The following is a 6,000-nucleotide window of genomic DNA, read 5'->3' as shown; positions in this document are numbered from 1 at the left end:
TGAGTGACAGTCATAATTTGGATATTCCTTAAAAGTTTTCTCATATCCTCTCAGACATTCAGTGTGTAATGTGTGGTGTTGTTTTTACATTGTATAGTGTAATGCAATGTCGTGATTTGAATTATGGACATCTTCCTTGAAAGTTAACCTTGTTTTATGGTTTCCTTTCATACGCTTATCTCCACATGGATTGTTCTTTTTCCTCTGCGCCATGGCGTGTGTGATGTGCAGTAATGTACATTGTTTTTTACAGTGACCGATGTGATGTCACATGGCGCTCGCAGCGAGTCCTCTCTCCTCTGTGGCTGATGGAAGTGCTGAAAGGGGAGGTACTACTCTGCCACACACTCTCATGTAGATTAACCTTTCAATTAGTTGTTATATCAGGTTCCCTGTGCCTCCGCCGCGCTTTTTATTCGCCGGATCAAACGGGACCCGCTGGATTTTAATTGACCCCTTTACGCGATTTTTTACGCCGCTTCAAATAAACCGGTTTATTAAGTGCTTCCGCCAGGAGCGGAGCGAGCGCCGAGCAACTTGAGGTAACGGAAACGTTCTGGCTTTAAGGCTCAGCGATACCCGAGCTGTGTTTAGAGTTGTTAATTACTCTGAAAGGCTTTAGTTCGTTCAACTTGCTGTGTGAGTGATGTGACTTGATGGAGTGAGGCGATCAAGTGCTCGACACGCATAAATGGAATTTTCCAGATCGCACCGATTTTCAGCAGCTTGATGTCGAGCGCGCGGACGTTAGCTTAGGGCTCGTGCTGGTTTGATTTAAGACTGGATGCAGGGCGCAGTCATCACCGCGCACTTTAAGCGCTTTGATTTGGCGATCGGAAAACATTAGACGCGATCTGAACGCAGATCTGACTTGCAGTGTAGGACTTTGACTTCATTGTGCATTTTAAATGGAATTTCTAACCTTATCCGAATAGTGCATAAGGAGAGCGTTTAAACAGCGTGCTCGCGCACTACACGCAAACTCGGTTTTCAGAGTTTAGACTATGCTGTGGGCTGGATATCATGATGAGACATGCCACAAATCATCCAGACAGGCTACACTTTTGTTAATTACATGATCATTACATTTCTAAAATATGTCTTGCTGTTGGTGATGTGCGCTAATGCCTTCAGTTTAATTCTGATTAGTGGACTGTCTAAAGGTAGAACGTGAGCGTGTTGTGATTTAAGTTCAATATCGATTAATTGGGTCGATTAAAAAAAAACAAAAAGACATAACGTGACCACGAGTGGTATTTTCACGTCCGATTTTGTGCACGCACAGTGGAGAATTGCAGGTGTGCCATTTGATATGTCACGCGCAGACAGCGAACGGGGAACAGTGGTCACCTTAAAAGGCGGGTCAAGTGATTATTGACAGATCATGGAGCCAATCGACTCCTCCAGGGGCTGAACGCCTTCTGTTTGATTGACACTTTTGTTATCAAACCAGAGATCGGCATTTGCCCTTTCTAACCAATATTAAAGTTTCTTGGGAGGACCCGTCGATAAGAAGGCGAGGTTTAATGAGGCTCCATTGGGTTGTAATCAGTGTCATGTCGGATTCATGTAAACTACAACATTGTAACAAAATGGCGTCTGTTTAGTAACGCGACCGGGCAGCAGCGCAGTCACCTGTCCTCTGAAGAGCGCGCAGAGTTGAGGAGTGAGGTGTGTATTTTGACTTTACTCTCTGTGCACGGAGCTATCTTAACTGAAGCTTATGCTTCTCATCATAAATTATCGATAGTCATCTGTCGGAAGTAGTCATAAAACACAGACTAATTTAGCCACCTAGCCTGCTAGCTAGTTTGCCTGCTAGCCCGCTAGCAACCCGAGCGCCTCTTTGCTAGCAGGCTAACGTTAGCGTTGAACTAAAACTATCGACTAGCGGTGTGTGTGTGTATGTGTGTGTGAGGGCTAGCCAGCTGCTGCCTAGCTCTGTATGGGGAGATGCTGCTAAGCTAGCTGGCTTAATGGCACTTAGCATATTAGCACGTTCGCTAATATTGTGTTCTTGTCTTGAAAAACTTGAGCTTTTTTGAGACGGACAGTCTCGGGAATTTGCATTATATTCCCGAAGCGGTTGCAGTAGTTGATGGGATTTTTTCAGAAGACTGAACTCGTTGCAAAAGTGCAGCCAAGCTTGTTAAGTCTCGGATGATGGATATGTGCGTGATACTTTGGTAAATAAATAGCTGGACACTTTTTTTGGCCGCTCCAGCAGGCGTTTAGGGTTATTTCTCTGTAGTTTTAGCGCTGGTTTCTCTTGCTGTGACCGCAGGCGTGCTGACCGACTGGCAGTTTGGTATAAAACACTGCTTTACGTGAAGCTGTGTTCTGTTGGCAGCGCCTTCTGAGCGTTTAATAACGTGCAGTTTCGTGGAGATGCACGTATTATTATTATTTATTTATATATTTTAAATTTATAGCCCTGACCTCCCACTTAACACTTGTTTGGTTAAGAACTTTGCTCGCCACCTGGCGCATGAATGTTAATGTTACTTGCTCGGAGTGTTTTGCCGGTATGTGCCTGCCATCTTGCACGATCAGAGCCTGCTTCTGATTTCGATAGATGTCGGAGGATTAAATCAGTCCTGTTTTTCTCTTCTGCTTGTTTTAGATCTCTGATCGACGTGTGTGTGTGTGTGTGAGAGTGTGTGAGCCGCTGTCAGTGCTGAGAGCAGAGGAATTCTGGAGAAATTGTACAATGCGTGTCACCTGCTGGCTGCTCGCTGCACTGTTCTTCCTCCTTCATCTTATTCACTGTCTTACCCATTCTACCTCCTTAATAATGTCACTTCTCTCCCTCATTACTAGCTCATCTGCTAACTGTTTTTGTTGAATGTAAATCTTATTTAACTCGTTTGTCTCTTTTTGTATCTGCATGTGACATCAGTATAACAAAAGTATTGCCAGTCCATCATGGTTTTTGTTGTGCATGTCCAAATGATTTCTCAATCTGTCCATCTTTAACCCTGTTGCACTGGTCCATCTAGTTTCAAACAGTATCTGGTCTCGTTTTATTCCCCCTTTCTTTTGTGTGCAAGCAGTATCAAAACAAGATTGTTTTCCTCATTGCAATGGTTTATCAGTTACAGTCAAAATAAAACAAGATGTGACTTGATTTTTCTTTCTTTCTTGATTGAATTCTCAAATCTGATTGGTCAGAAGGTTGTGCTAACAACCTGTTAGCATTTCTCGAGTAACAGCTCATTCGCAGGGATGGCGGACAATCTACAGAATCTAAGGCTAATAATAAGCAGTTTAAAAAAAAAAAAAAAAAAAAACAAAGAAAACCGTATAGGCCTAATCATTGACATGGAGTTTTCTGTTAGGAGATGTTTGTTTGTTTAATGTTTATGGAAAGAGTCTCTGGAGTCAGTGCTTGTAATGGTCAATATGTTTTCCACAACAGGAGAGTCTTCAAGGCAGAGTTTTTTTTTTTTTTTGTCTTATTAACTTCAAGAGAGAGAGAAAAGATGCGTTGTAGCTGCTGTAATGTAGCTAATAACAATAACTTGTCTCATGGATGTTCGACAACATTAAATGTAGCTGGAACTGGTTAAAAAGTATGATTTATTCATTAATAAATAAAAAAAATGTAATCATTGACAAATCCCTGTGGTACAAGAGGAATAAAACACTGGGGCATGCTGTTATAGGAAACGAATCCACTTTGGGCTTGGGTTATTTTCCTATAACAGCACGCTCCCATCATGTTTTATTCCTTACAGAATGTTAAGATGGCTTTACACTGTACGATTTTGTCACAAACAGAAATCACACAAGTATTCTTTGGTCGTGAGTTGGGATCATACTGACCATTACAAAGCTGCTGATAAAAGGACAGCATAAGATGTTTAAAAAGTCACAGGAGAGCTACAAACATGGTACTAATGCACAGGCAACAAAATCCTTCTTAAATCAAGGTCAATTTAAAGAATGTTTCTGTTGATGGGACATCATTTTTTGCGTTAGCCCAGATCTCGCTGATTGATGATGTAGGGGGAACATAGGCTACGTTTACACGACAACGATGTAGTGAAAAGCGAAAAGTTTTTCTCTTGCGTTTTCAAAAAGTTTAACATATACACAACAATGTTTTCAAAACAAGTCGCGTTTACACACATCCGCGATAACGGCCAAAAATGCCGTATTACGTATGCCAGGCCAGTAGTTGGCGCTGTCACCTTGGTTGTAATATTGGTGAAGTAAATCCACACTTTGCTGAAGAAGCGTTAGCAAACTCTTGAGCAGCAACAACACTACCATGTACTCTGCCATTGTTGTGTATGTTTGTTCGCGCTTGCCTTTACAATAGACACGTACTGCGCATGTCTACATACCTAACACGTACTACGCACGCGCATGACGTAACCGTTTTCAAAGATGCCCGTATTAGGTGTTTACATGGAGACGATAACGGCAGCATTTTCAAAAACTTGCACTTTGAAACTCGTTTTCAAAAATAAGCGTTTTCAGTCCCCAAAACGCCGTTGTCGTGTAAACGAACAGACAAAACGCATCAAAAGTTTCCCGTTTTTGGCTGAAAATGTTGTCGTGTAAATGGCCCCATAGTCATATTCTTTAATCACAGATCTCTCATTAGAGGATCTTCATGATATGCTCGGACTTGGAGAACACGTCTTCTCACGCAGCCTGTTGTAGATTTTGGCTGAGATTTTATTGAGTTCACTTCATACAGTAATGATTAATAATTGGTTTTATGTACATTGGTGTAACACAGATGTGGACTTTTCAGTTGTAATGCCACAAATCCAAGCAGCCGTTCTAGTGTTTGTGTTAGGTTAGTCTTGTTTCTTCTTTTCTTTATGGATCTCTGAGTATGTGTGGAAACGACCTTTTAATACACCTATTATTGGCTCCCTGTGCACCAGGAGGTTAGATCAATGTCAGCGAGACTGCCAGTGCACTTGCATCTAGACTTAAGGTTGCTGAAATAAAGTGCTATAAAAATAGATGCCTGTGTTTTTAATTTGATGTGATGTATACAGCCCTTCTAAGAGTAAATGAACACATTGAGAAAATCTGCCTGAAGCTTCTCAAAAAAACGGTTTAATGGTAACGGCTGTTAGTGGAAGTGTAACATCTGGCGAGGATGCTGCAGAACAGGTAGCGCTGTCAGCCGAGTCAGTCACAAGAGACTGTAGCTACCTGATAGTAGCTACTGAATAGTTCTTGATATATGAGCAGGGACATCATGCGGTCAGACTGCTTAACCCACTTCTATGTGTGACACAGGAAAGTTTGTGTCATTGTCACTAAAATGTTAGACGTGGAAAAAGTTGAACTAAAAGTCTGACATCCTGCCAGGACACTTAAGTTTGATTTTATTATTTTATTGATTTTTATGAGGAACGAGCATGCTCCTGAATCAAATAATGCAATCAGTACTCAGTGGTGTGCACTTTGCTCTTGTGCTCATTTTATTGCCTACTTACAGGCATTTGTTGTCCATTTTGTTCGTATGTATACCAGATTTTGTTCCCAAAGTTTCAGCCACATTTTTTTGTTCATTGGTCCTGTGGGTTTGTCATGCTGTGCTGTTTGATTCTATGAAGTTCGCTTGGCTGTGCCCCAGACCACCCCTTAAATCTGAGATTGCACACCATTTTACTTCTACCCATAAAACACCTGGTTAAGGCTTTTCAGAAAAAATCACAAATAGATGGAACATATGTGACTGACTAGAATAGGAACTTGTAGGAATGTTCTGGTGTTTGGTAGTGATCACAGCCTCGGTCAGTGCCATATATGAGATAAACATTTAGCATAACATTTTAACTACATATCTTTGTAACCAAATTACTGAAGTTGAGTAGAAAGGTTAAAGAAACAGTTAAAGTGCACTCTTCCAGGGCAGCTCGTTTCTTTTCGGAACTCATCAAAAATGCCACTTAGTGTTGTTCTTGTCACAGCACGCTGTTTCTGTGCTTATTCCAGACTAGCATTATGTTTTGCTTTAGTGTCAGCAAC

At 41.4% G+C, this 6,000-nt stretch overlaps 1 protein-coding gene across 3 annotated transcripts in view; it reads left to right on the top strand.

The window, feature by feature from the left end:
• The first annotated feature begins 323 nt into the window (after positions 1-323).
• The window catches only part of kat6b (K(lysine) acetyltransferase 6B), a 36,747-nt gene continuing 31,070 nt past the window's right edge, over positions 324-6,000 (top strand). For 2 of the 3 annotated variants that reach the window (XM_026943915.3, XM_026943900.3), the window contains exon 1: positions 561-1,671. The gene's annotated coding sequence lies outside the window, so the exon portion shown is untranslated. The other variant, XM_026943905.3, reaches the window with a different exon arrangement.

Source organism: Pangasianodon hypophthalmus, chromosome 3 (assembly GCF_027358585.1).
Source record: "Pangasianodon hypophthalmus isolate fPanHyp1 chromosome 3, fPanHyp1.pri, whole genome shotgun sequence".
NCBI classification, from domain to species: Eukaryota; Metazoa; Chordata; class Actinopteri; order Siluriformes; family Pangasiidae; genus Pangasianodon; species Pangasianodon hypophthalmus.
The sequence above is the reverse complement of the archived record's forward strand: the minus strand, read 5'-3'. Positions and strand labels throughout refer to the sequence as shown.